At 38.7% G+C, this 11,526-nt stretch overlaps 1 long non-coding RNA gene across 1 annotated transcript; it reads right to left on the bottom strand.

Annotated features, from left to right (window-relative positions):
- Positions 1–3,670: 3,670 nt before the first annotated feature.
- On the bottom strand, positions 3,671–7,399 carry LOC125478247. The gene is made up of 2 exons (XR_007259085.1): positions 6,255–7,399; positions 3,671–3,944 (listed from the first exon to the last, which is right to left on the bottom strand). It is a non-coding gene; the product is annotated as an uncharacterized LOC125478247 (long non-coding RNA).
- Positions 7,400–11,526: the final 4,127 nt, after the last annotated feature.

Raw genomic sequence — 11,526 nt, 5'->3', positions numbered from 1 at the left:
TTATTATTGTCCGTTTTAGAGTTGCCTTTGATATGAAAATTGTCAAATCATATTCATATTATTGAAGAGCTGTCACATCCCAGTCCATCATAGCAAGATATTGTCCGCTTTAAGCCATGCCCTCACGGATTTGTTCTTGGGCAAGAGAACCTCACTACCTAAAACGCGTCTTGCTAGGAAGAGATGGGCATGTATATATAAGGCCAGGGACCAACCCTTACCCCGCCGATGTGGGATACTACAATCCACCCCCCTTAGGGAGACCGACATCCTTGTCGGCACATCCGAACGGACGGTGACTGGCTCTGATACCAAACTGTCACATCCCAGTCCGCCGTAACAAGATATTGTTTGCTTTGTGTCATGCCCTCACAGATTTGTTCTTGGGCAAGAGAACCTCACTACCCAAAATGCGTTTTGCTAGGAAAAGATGTGCATGTACATATAAGGTCAGGGATCAACCCTTACCCCGCCGAGGGATCAACCCTTACCCCGCCGATGTGGGATACTACAAGAGCTGTCCTCAAAGATGTAAATTCGACCTGTAAAACAAAACAATTAACTAAGGAAAATGCACCTGCCCTAACTGTACCATAAAAAATGAATCATTCTTTCCTTACCACATAGTTTATTCATCTTTCTTTTTGTCGAATACTAATCACTAATGTTATTTATCATCTTTCTTGTTGACCAATACTAATCACTAATGTTATTTATCCGCTTATATTAGAAAAGAAAGCAGACTTTATAAGGGAAGGGATTTCCATTTTTCTCAAAGGGTAAACTACATTTTCATACCTTATGTTTGAGGTCTATTTCAATTCCTTACAACATCTTTAAAACATTTCACTTTCATACCTTAAGTACTATTTTATTTCAAAATAATACATCCGTTACATTTTCCTTCCATTGATCTGTTAAATGCTGATGTGGCTGACACATATATACCACGTGACTGCTAAATTTCTGCCACGTGGCAAATAAAATATTGGGTAAATTACACTTTTATACCTCAGGTTTGGGCTCTATTTCAATTCCTTACAACATCTTTACAACATTTCACTTTCATACCTTAAGTACTATTTTATTTCAAATTAATACCTCTGTTACATTTTCCATCCATTGATCCGTTAAATGCTGACATGGCTACCAAATGTCTGCCACGTGGCAAAAATAATAATTTTTAAAATTTTAAAAAATACTTGAATTTTTACAAAAAAAAAAAAAAAGAAAAATTGAACAACCCACATTTGCAAGAAGAAGAATAAGAAGAAGAAGAGGGAGGAAGAAAGAAAAAAAAATAATTGAAACTATCCCTCCCCCCCCCAGCGACCCACATCTGCAAGAAGAAGAAGAAGAGGGAGGAAGAAGGGGAAAAAAAAATTGAGCGACCTACATCTGCAGCAGGAAGAAGAAGAGGAAGAGGAGGGAGGAAGAAAAGGAAAAAAAAAACCAACCGCCCCCCACCAGGACCCTCCTCCGATGCCCTTCTCGCGCGACCCTCCTTCCTCTTCGCAGTTTGGTGATGCAACCCACCCCCCCGGCCCCCCGTAGTCGTCAGAGACCTAGCTCTCTCTTCCCCGCGCGACCCTCCTCTCCGCAGTCTGGTGATGGGGGATTTTTGGGAGGGGTAGCTCGGGTGGGATTTTGGGGTTTTTTTCTTTCTTCCTCCTTCCTCTTCTTCTTGCAGATGTGGGTCATTGGGGTTTTTTTTTTTTTTTTTTAAAATAAAAATTATGATTTTTTCCACATGGCAGACATTTGGCAGCCACGTGACATATATGTGGCAACCATGTCAGCATTTAACAGATCAATGGATGGAAAATGTAACGGAGGTATTATTTTGAAATAAAATAGTACTTAAGATATGAAAGTGAAATGTTTTAAAGATGTTGTAAGGAATTGAAATAGAGTCCAAACTTGAGGTATGAAAGTGTAATTTACCCTTTCTCAAAAAATGAGAATTAGTTGTGAGATCCACTCCACATTGAACTGCAATGATCCGAACTTTCTATTTTGTAAGACTCGATTCATATATTTTTTTTGCAAAAATTCAATTAAATGCTTCAAATATTTCTGATCTGGCTAAAATTTTGCAAAGATGGTCTATGAGGTGCAGCTTGAAAAATAGACAGTTCAGATAGTTAAAGTTTGATGTGATATGGGCCCCCACAAATAATCTCCATTTCTATATAAAAAAAATATAGGGATCTCTTCCCTTAAAAGCTTATATTAGAAAGTGTATAAGTTGAAGAAGTTAGTCCATCATAAAATTAATTGGCAATAAAGGTAATGTCAAACTACTTATAAGCACATGCAAAGTCTCTCATTTCTTTAATGTGAGATTCATTCTCAACATAAGTATCTTAATTTTGCAGCCCTTTGATAACTTTTTTATTTTTTATTGAAATGAAAATCTTTTTGGTAACTAGTTTTGGGTTTTTTATAAAAGAAAATGAAATATGAAAATTGAAATCCAAATTTTGCACACTCTAAAAGAGTAGTTTTCATTTAAAAAAAAATTTCAATTTAAAAAAAAATGAAAAAAAAAACTTAAAAGGATATGGTTATCAAACGGCCTCTTTATATGTCCAAATAATGACGAATTTTAGGTCTATATTTTATACGTCACGTTCTGGGTTTGATTCATGATTATGGTGAATCATACGATGGTGGTCAGGTAGAGGCTAAAATCTCTCTGTAAGTCTTCTCAACCCCTGAAAGGATGGACTGATGTACCGAAGCCACCAATTAGCCTCGTTTTAAGAAAAATGAATAATAATAAATTCTTCCATCCAAAATTACAATGAGTTGATCGTATCTTTTGGGTATCATCATTATTTGTGGTAGGGTTGGCATGACCAGTTGTAATGCCAACGGAGATGAGAAGTTGGATAGTACAAGACAACATTTTTCCCCTAAGAAAGCAACTTTGGGTGTACAAGACAAGTTGAACGATGTTTAGAAGCATTTACGTGGCCACAATTGTCTTGCTTGCACGTTACATCCAAGGGAAGGGCTGGCCCTTTTCTCCCCATTCTTCTTTGCATCATTTTTTCATCCCCCTTCAATTGAAACAGAATATGCTTCTTGTTCCGTCTGCTGAACTTATTGTGCTTCAGACTTCCATCCCATGAAGATTATCTATATCATTAATTTGTTTATAGAGATTTAATCTTAATTTCTTTTAAGACATCAGCAATGAGAAATTGCCTTTCCCTCTCACCTTCAGCAACGAGTGTTTTCAAGAAAACCAAAGCTTCCCTCTCCATTACCTAGCTGGCCTCCTGGTACGTACTTGTTCATCTCTCTAGCTATTTAGACAGTTCTGATATGAGTTGCAATGATGATTTGCAATCGGTCCTCTCTTCAAATGCATTTGTGGTATAAACTTAATAACCAGTTAAAGCTTGAACCATATATATTATATCTCTACACACACACACACACACACACACACACACACATGCCTACGCATTATATATACCCCAAGACTTTGTTGTTGTAATTTCTGAGTTTTATATAATATACTTTACAGTAGTAATGCCAATTAATCTATATTTACCGGTGTACATGAACATGATATATGGATCATATTTTATTAGGTGATGGGTTCGCAAGTGGAATGATCGATCTGGGAGGGTTACTAGTGTGTCAGATATCGTCTTTCAACAAAGTTTGGGCTACTCATGAGGGGGGACCAGGCAACCTTGGGGCAAGCTTCTTCGAACCTTCACCCCTACCCCACGGATTCTACATGCTTGGCTGCTACAGCCAACCCAACAACATACCCCTTTACGGACGGGCCCTTGCTGCTAAACCGACAAAAGACAACGACGATGACCCTTCTTCGCCCTTGCTGCGGCAACCAGTTGATTTCACTCTCTTTTGGAGTAGCGAGTTCTTGAACATCAAGAAAGATGGCAATGGCTATGTCTGGTTACCTGATAGGAGCATATTTAGGCAACTTAGTTGGCTTGTTCTCGTGCATTTACGTTGTGTTTCTTTAGTTATTTTAGTCCTTTATGCCATTTTCGTGTGTTTCTAGGTTCATATGGCTAAGGAAGCAAAAAGGTGCATTTTGGAGCATTTTGGAGCAAAATTGGGCTTGGAATGGATAGCTTACGTTTGGAGCAAAAGGAATGGACGAAATTGAAGAGGATTCCTAATCAAATGAGGAATCTTAGTCAAAGAAGGTTCCTACCTATTCTAGGTCACAAAACTTGCAACCTTAAGCCATGCCGTGTATCCCCTTGGTGTTTCCCTTCCTTGCCGTGCAAGGGAGGGCCTTCTTTCCTATTCTAAAGCATTCAAACACATTCCTTTTTCATATCAAACTCAGCCATAATTCACATATCCTTTTCTATTTCAAAGTCCTTGCCTAATTTCAGAAATAAATGACATTCTCCTTCTCACAAGTGAATGCCGCAAGTTACTTCCTTTTCCCTTTAAATTCTGACTTTGTGTTTCCTATTCTTAAAGAATTTGGAGTTAATTCTTTTCCTAAACTAAGTAATAAAACCTTAGGATTCTTTCTTCCTTATAAAAACCCATATGCCGCACCCTTATTAATCCTAATCACCCTTCCACACAACCTGCCTTCATTCATTCAGAAAATACATCCCTTGCCGTGGCTTTCCAGCATTCCACACCATCATTGCAGCCACATTCTTCCATTCCCACTTCAATCATTCACCCTAGCTGTCACTCACATGCATTCCCTTCATTATTTCAGCCACATGCACCCATAATCATTCACTCCCCTAGCCGTGACATGCATTCATCATTCAGCAACTTTTCCTAGCTGTTTTTCACATGCATTCCCTTCATTATTTCAGCCACATGCACCCATAATCATAGAGCCACATGCAATCTTAATCATTCAGCCAAATATTCTCCCATTCTCCCTATAAAACCATGCATTCCCTCACCAACAAGAGGAATCAATCCCATTGCCGTGCATAACATTGCATTTTCCAGCTTTCCCCCATCCTGGCAGCAGCACTCCAACCATTCCTCACTCCATTCCACACTTCCACATACCTTTCCACCACCTTCCAACCATCAAACACTCATCCACACCCAACCTACACCCCTTGCCGTGTCTCTACACTCCCCAAAACCCGTTCTACATCATCAAAACAGCCCAGAAACCATCACCATCCAATCTGCCGCAAGCAAGGGAAAGGAGACAGTTTCACACAATTGTTTGGCTCTTCATTCTGAGTTGTTGAACAATTTTAGGTGTATTCTATCTTATATTTCAATGTCTAATTCATGTAATCTTTGTTTTGCCTTGAGAATGATTGGCTAAATTCGCCTTGGCTAAGGGGGATTTGAAACCATGATTATATATGTGAAATAAGTTGATTACTTCCAGTTATCAGTTGCATAAGTCGTGAATACAATTTGCTTAACCATTTGATTTAGAACTTATTCTTGTATGTTGATTGAGAGTGCACGCTTAATTTGCATGCTTGAATTTGGTGCTAGGATATAAGTTTGTTTCACCTAATCGTTATGAATTTATATTCATAAGTAGTGAAGGTCGCTAGTCACGATCATGTTAAGTAGATTCCTGGCAAGAGTTTCATGCTTTTCATAGTTACAAATGCCTTGTCGATGCTTATGATTTCCAAAGAACGTAATGATTCTAACTTGTATCTTTATCTTTGTAGACATCGAAATTTCGGGAACTTTTGTGTTCACAATCATGCTGTTCATATAAAGAACTTGTTAGGAATAATTTGTTTGCGATGCATATTCATCCAATTCAATGATTCTAGGGAAATCTGAAGGTTAATTTAAGCGGACCTAATTAACTTGGAGTGTCGAGGTTCATAACTTAATGAATTGATAACTGGAAAGTGATTTACGTTGCATATATTTCATGTGTGGAGAAAAACCCCTTAGCTATTCCATCATCCATATTTTCATCACATTCATATTTACATTCTGCCCTTAATTGCAATCTGTGCATTTTAGTTTAATTTCGTCAAAACCTCAATCCCCCCCATATTTTGTTTAGTCTTAATCTATCTTATTTTGTGTTTTTAAGTATTTGGAGTCTTGTGGACTTATTTTGAGTTTTCGTTAAGTGAGTTAAGTGTTTTAAAAGATTAGTTTTATTTATTTGAGTCAAGTGTTTAGCACCCCTAGTTAATCCCCGGTTAGAACGATCCCTACTTACATCATTACTACAATTGTCACAAATAGGGTTTAATTTGTGTGTCACATTCGTAACGCACCATTACCCACAGCCTCAGATGGTTATAAAGCCATAGGCCTTGTTGTCACAAGCTCTCCGGAGAAGCCATCCCTCGATAAAATCAGGTGCGTTCGTTCCAGCCTCACTGACGAGTACGAGGCTGACTTGTGGATTTGGGGACCAGGTACCGCCAGCGATGCCAATGGATTCAAAGTCTTTAGCGTCAGACCCAGCAATAGGGGAACCTCAGCCATGGGTGTCTTCGCTGGCACTTTTATAGCTGCTCAACAAAATGGTGGGTTGTCAACTGTGGCTTGTTTGAAAAACGCCGCCATATCTAATCCCTAAGTATCTATGCCTAACCTAACTCAAATTGAGGCATTACTTGAAGCTTACTCTCTATTTATATACTTCCATCCTGATGAAGTATACCTCCCTTCTGTTAATGTGTGTGTGTTAACTGTGTATTTCAATGGAGGTTTTCTGCAACCTTCGAAAATGGCAGAGAATGTAGAGGGAATTTCAAAGAGAAGATGACGGAATATTTTTGATTTTTTTTTTCACACCAAACATGTGTGTGCTTGTTACCGTTATACATGGAAAGGAAGGAGATCCTTCACTCACCAAACCAAGATACAATCTCAATCCTTAATTGTTATCACCCTATGAAATGATGCCAATTGTCTTAATCTATTACTTAAGCTAGATACAAGATTGAGCTGCCATATGGACTATGATCCAATGGCTCAGATTCAAACTTATAACAAAAACATTTTAATCGATCTTTGCCCCCAAGCTTTAGCTGAAGGGTTACACATCAACACTTCCTTCTAACCCTTTAGCTGATTTAACTCCGAGTAGCTCCCTTAGATATGCAAATCGATCTTTAGGCAAGGCTTTAGTGAGTATGTCTGCAATTTGCTCCTCAGTCCTGCAGTACACCAGTTCAATCTCTTTGGCTTGGATTACTTCTTGGATGAAATGAAATTTTCTGCTGAGGTGTCTTGTCTTTTGATGAAGGACAAGGTTCTTTGCCATAGCAATGGCTGATGTGTTATCACATATGATCTGAGTTCCTTCCACTTGTTCTTCTCCAAAATCCTCAAGTACAAACCTCAGCCATTTTGCTTGAGAAGTAGCTTCTGCGGCACCAGCATATTCTGCTTCTGCCGTGGGCAATGCCATTTTGCTTTGTTTGATCGATGCCCATGAGAATACACCGGATAGTGTAAATGCAAACCCTGAAGTGCTCCTCATATCATCCTTACTTCCTGCCCAATCATTATCACAGTAACCAATTAAAGTAGCTGTCTTCCTTTTAAAAAAACAATTCCAAAGTCAATTGTTCCCTGAATGTATCTCATCACCCTTTTTGCTGTTCCCATGTGTTTCTTGGTAGGATTATGCATGAACCTTGCCAATAGACTTACTGCAAACATCATATCAGATCTAGTTGCAGTTAAATAAAGCAAGCTTCCCATAATCTACCTATATTCTCCTTTATTTACAGCTTCACTTCCATCAATCTTGCTCAATCTCTCATTCATTGCAAGTGGAGTAGCTACTGATTTGCAGTCTTTTAATCCAAACTTCTCAATTAACTTTTGTGCATACTTCTTTTGGTGTATGAAAATACTCTTCTCAGTTTGTAATACTCCTATTCCAAAAAAATGGTGTAACAATCCCAAATCTATCATCTCATAGTGCTTCATCATGTCATCTCTAAACTCTTCAAGCATTTGTGGACTGCTACCAATGTATACAATATCATCTACATATAAGGAGACAATAATGATACTCAAATACTCCTTTGTTTTCACAAATAAAGTTGCTTCACTTGAGCTCTTCTTGAAACTAGCACTGTTGAAATAGGCATTAATTTCATCATACTAAGCCCTTGGTGCTTGTTTCAATCCATACAATGTCTTCTGCAATTTGTACACCTTAGTTTCTTCATTCTCCTTTATAAAGCCTTGTGGTCGCTCAACATACACTTCTTCCTTTAATACTCCATTGAGAAACGCAAACTTCACATCCAGTTGATACAAGTTCCATTTCTTCTGTGCAACAAGGGCAATCAAAGTTCTAATGGTATCTAACCTTGCCACTGGGGCAAAAGTTTCATTGTCAATTCCAGGCTTTTGTGAATAACCTTTAGCCACCAATCTAGCTTTATTTTTCTGCACAGTACCATCTAGATTAAGTTTGGTCTTATAAACCCACTTGACACTAATGACAGGCTTGTTAAATGGTCTCTTAACAAGCTACCATGTATTATTCTTCTCTATCATTTCCAACTCAGCTTCCATTGCCTTTCTCCATGATTCATCTTTAGCTACATCATCATAGTTTTTAGGTTCAACAATACACATGTAGCACTAAGCTATAATTTCATTCACATTTCTCAACTTTTTAGGTGTAGAATCATATACTTGAGACCTGTCAATCACACTTTCTCTTTGAGAAGTAATAGGTTGCTCAGAATGAGAACTTTCACCAGTTTCACATAGCTTATTAGCACTTTGATACTCAGTGACAGCTGTAAATCTCACTTCATTGTTGGTAGTGTAGTTCCAATCCCAGGAAGCATTCTCATCAAATGTAACATCTCTTGATAGAATGATCTTCTTTGAAATCGGATCATACAATCTGTAACCTTTCTCACTAACACCATAGCCTACAAAGATGCACTTATGATAGCTATCTTCCAACTTGTGTATGAGATTTGAAGGAATGTGAACATAACAAAGTGAACCAAAGACCTTCAAATGAGCTATCCCTGGTTTGCTGCCACTGTAAGCTTCAAATAGAGTTGTTTTCTTCAATGCTTTGGTTGGACACCTATTAAGCAAATAAACTGTAGTGTTCACTGCTTCTGCCCAAAATACATATGGAAGATTCTTTTCATGTAACATTGACTTTGCCATTTCCACCACAATCCTATTCTTTCTTTCTGACACTCCATTTTGATGGGGAGTGTAGGCCATAGTCAACTGTCTTTGAATTCCTAGCTCACTGCAGTACTTGTCAAATTCTGCATAAAGGAATTCTCTCCCTCTATCACTTTTGAGACATTTAACCTTCTATCCACATTGCAACTCAGTCATTGCCTTAAATTTCTTAAAACACACCAATGCATCAGACTTATATCGTAGAAAGTACACCCATGTCATTCTGGTGCAATCATCTATGAATAACAGAAAATACCAGTTCCCATCTTCACTTTGGATGTCAAATTTCTCTGGATATTGACTAACAACCTCTCATCACCTGTCATGTGGTTACTGCAGCCATTGTTAATATACCAAGTGTTATTAACCTTCACATCTGTCTCTGCATTACAAACATAAAATGGTGATCATGTCTCTCCCAAGATCGTGATGTGGAAGACGTCTTGGACCTCCTCTTCAGTGCCATCTTTTTGGACTTGTTGGCGTGAAGATTGGCCAGTATGGACAATGGTGCGCCTTATTACCTTTAGTGGTCTTTTTATGTCAACCTCCAAGGTTGCTTGGTGCTTCCTCCTTGAAGGAATCGAGCTTCGAACATCATCTTTTTCTATTAGATTGTCGAGCTTTTCTTCATTTGGTGCTGTCTTCCTCTTTTTAGAAGGCTTATTGGTTTTTTCAAGTCTTTCCAGAGCCGATTGTCGCGGAGGAGTGCTAGATGCGTTGCTTTGTTTCTTAGGTTTTGACAACTTTTCAAAAACAGAGTTTTAGGGTTTTGGCATGTTAAGCCCCTTGCAGACGGAAGTTCGGTCTCAACCACCAATGCGATCAAGTGCTAAAATTCTGGGTTTTGAACGATTCCACCAATGCAATTGTTGATAGTGTTTGCATTCTTCTTTCCAAGATTTGAAGAGGAAGCGAAATCGTACCCAGCCTTTAACATCAGTTTGTAGGCGAAATCCTTTTTCGATCCTCTTGGTTGGAAAAGAGCTCGGTTCTACCCATTTTGGTAGACGAAACCTTGTGGTGATTTTGAAATTTTAGCGTTGCCAAGCTGTGTTAGAGGTAAAACCGCATTTGTCTTGAGCAGCTTCATATCGTCTTTGTGCAGCTGTGTGTCGGGTTTGCTTGTTCCAATTTCGAATGGGGATTGTCCATTCCTTTTTTTTTCAACACGGCGATGTATCGAAATACTAGTGTGTTTAATCCTTTTGAGGGCGTCATACTCTCTTTGATTGTTGCGGGCTTAGTAAGCTCGTCGTCGTTTTTGCTTGAAGATGGCAAGTGTCACACCCCGATCCCAACGTACGTCGAGAATCGACACGTGACAAGGAAAATAACGTTCGTTGAACACGGTCTGAGCGACTGAAGGAAATACTTTAAATGATAACCCAAATTAATATGAAGATAACTAAGTTCACCACTTGATATTTACAAATATGTACATTCCAAAAAGAAGTACAACCTTCGCCAGACCAAAAACAAGTTCAAGATGCTCAAAAGAAAGTCCCAAAATAAAAAGTACAAGAGTGAATCAAGGGTAACCTAACGCTCCAAGTCTCTGATACCGCACTGCTACCCCCACCTACGACCGTCTCGAAGTCTACTCAACTTGTCACCTGTAAGTTCAGTGCCTACACCATCGAAATGGTACATCGGCAACCATCCATCAAACATAATTTATAAACATTGAATGTAATTCCTTGATAACAATCAATACCAAACCTTTGAAACTCCAAAGAAGTCACCCGGATATCCAAAAGTTCATTTGAAACAACTATCACATCTCACACCCATTTTCACATACACACAATGAAAGTAAAATTAGGTGACACAGTTTATCCAAAGCCTACACCTTTGCAACTATCTCAGCCTAAACTCAAGGAACCAAGGTGGATACAATCCCGGACCATCACTCAACGGGATCGCGGGGTAAGAGGGATTCCGGACCATCTCTCAATGGAATCCGAATGGTTATGATTCCGGACCATCACTCAACGGAATCGCGGAGTGGGAGGGATTCCGGACCATCTCTCAACAGAATCCGAATGGGTACGATTCCGGACCGTCACTCAACGGAATCGTGGAAAGCCAACACCCATAATGTACAACGGTTCAAAGAACTGAGACCAGCACAAGTTACTTCATTTACAAAAGCTCAACTAAGAGAAGTAAGGCATAAATACTAACTTTTAGAATGGATCAACGAATCGTAAATGAAACAATATCAAAACAGCAAATCCCCAATGGGTTAATGACCCACCACTAGCCCTCACATTTCATCACATCATGCCAATCAAACAATTTACATCATATTTCAAAATGTAATAATCAAATCTCATTCCATAATCTTAAGTCAAAACTAGGTAT

The sequence above is a fragment of a genome, unplaced genomic scaffold (assembly GCF_019419815.1).
Source record: "Pyrus x bretschneideri cultivar Hongxiangsu unplaced genomic scaffold, Pyrus_bretschneideri_v1 Contig24, whole genome shotgun sequence".
Lineage (NCBI taxonomy): Eukaryota > Viridiplantae > Streptophyta > Magnoliopsida > Rosales > Rosaceae > Pyrus > Pyrus x bretschneideri.
This window is presented reverse-complemented; position numbering and strand designations above follow the sequence as displayed.